This window comes from Lutjanus erythropterus, chromosome 5 (assembly GCF_056507025.1).
Source record: "Lutjanus erythropterus isolate fLutEry1 chromosome 5, fLutEry1.hap2, whole genome shotgun sequence".
In the NCBI taxonomy this organism is placed as follows: domain Eukaryota; kingdom Metazoa; phylum Chordata; class Actinopteri; order Lutjaniformes; family Lutjanidae; genus Lutjanus; species Lutjanus erythropterus.
The window spans coordinates 17,142,164-17,144,318 of NC_139321.1; positions in this window are offsets into that span (position 1 = coordinate 17,142,164).

A 2,155-nucleotide genomic window follows, 5' to 3' on the forward strand; every position below is an offset into this window, starting at 1 on the left:
GTCATGAACATTACATTAGGTTAGGGTTCCCAAACAAATGTCAGTCTCATCCACACCCCTTCAGATAAAAGGTTACCTTATGGTTTTATTTCTGGTTTTACAAACTCTACACTCTCTGTAGTGACTAGGGTGACCAGGTGTTCCACTTTATGTGAGATTGTACAGCATTTTTATTCCTTGTCTTACGCCCCACATATTGAGAAGATGTTTCAATATGTGGGGCACGTCAGCACACGCACTTTTCTAAAATTTGGCTTTTATCCAACAGCTATGAAGAAAGCAGGAAAGGCTGTGATGACGGGTTAAGTCCACGTTAACCTGTCACTGTCTTAACTATGGCCAATGGGACAGGCAGAAGCTATGCAGATTTAGGTGTAATATGATGGAAACTGCCACAAAGAAAGGGAAATAAAGCTACAGCAAAGACTGGGAAACTATGCAATAACATGGTGAAGTGAGTGGGAGGAGGTTCTTCACAAAATTCGCTAGAGATAAGACAAGGAAGATACAAGGTGTTGCAACACAGTACTTGAGAGTTTCAAATGAAACATGGTTCAAAAAGAGATCTATGGAGGCATAACAGCAGCTGAAATAACTAGAGCAGAGCAGAGGTGGCAAAAATACACACATTCTTTACTCAAGTTGCACTAAAAAAAAAAAGGGCTCTGGCAAAAGTAGAAGTACGGATTCAACTTCATTACTCATGGAAAAGTGAAAAAGAACAGACTCTGATATGTAATCAAAGTATAAAAACTAAAAAGTCGCCTTTTAATGGACATTTCTACTGCCTGTTTCTGTGGAAAACTCACTGAACCGCACCTTTTCTAAGCAGTTGAGTGTCCCTCTGTTGCGTCTTGTTGCATCTTTTACACCGTTTTGTCCTCTTACATCTTGTTACAATGCTTTTGTCTTCTTATGCCGTTTTTGTCTTGTTATGTTGTTTTCGTCTTGTTACATTTTTTTTAAGTCGTTTTCATCTTGTTCTGACTTTTTCGTCTCTTCTCCTCGTTTTTTGTCTCATTACATCTTTTATGCGTTTTACATTGTTTTTGTCTTATAACATCTTAAGTCATTTTTTCATCTTGTTACATCATTTTTGTCTTCTTTTATGTCATATTTCTTCTTATGACATTTTCTTTGTCACATCTTTTTCATAATTTTCATCTTGTTGCATCTGTCATGCATCATATACACTGATGGATAGACCTAAAGCCGGAGATATACTTGCTGTTTGACCATGCGTTTGCATTCGCATATGCGTAGCGTTAATTCCTGAGGACACGCACAACCATCGCTCCAAATGGACGCAAGACATGTGAGGCAACCATGAAGCATAGGGATGCATATGGGAAATTGTCTTTTCTGCGGTACTGTATCATCCATTTACATTAGAATTATACACACATCACATAGGTGCACGGCTATCAGAAACAGTTTCAAAGAAAAAGGTAACGCCCACACACTTACTCACACCATATGAAGTTTAACTGACAATGTTTCAATGACTTTCTGGCCTGATGCAGATCCAAGTGTGATTGAAACACTGTTAATTAAACTTTTTATGGCAAGTGTGCAGGCATTTATTAAGGCGCTACCACTGAAGCTGTTCTGACTGGTGATGGAGACTGATATTAGCAAAACTTGCATGCAGAAACTGTCATTGTCAAGTTTCACTGGACAGAAAAACTGTCAATCAATTACTTTTCATTGTGAATTAGAATGTGGTCGGAGTTGAGTATCGCTAAACTAGAGTTTACCACACTGTGCAGCACTCTCAAGCGTACAGCAGCATCAGCACACAGTGGACTGTACAACTGAATCAAGGGCAAAGCATAGAGATGTTACGAGCTAAGGGGCAGAATAGAAATGTTTATTTTATGTAAGGTAGATAAACATTATATCAAAATTTTAGACATCTTTGCCCCACATTTGGTTTGTTGGGATCTGGTCACCCTAGCAGTGATTTATGTTGCCTGTTTCACAAAAGTAACCTGAATGCATTAAGTATGTGTGTCAGAGCCATTACTGTAAACAACGTAAAACCAGCAAAGTGTGATGATGTGATTTGCTCACTGAAATAGAGCAGACTGGAAGAAGGGACCTCTCTGTTTATATCGCTGCTCGACAGCATGAAAAAACACTTGTGATTGCTTGG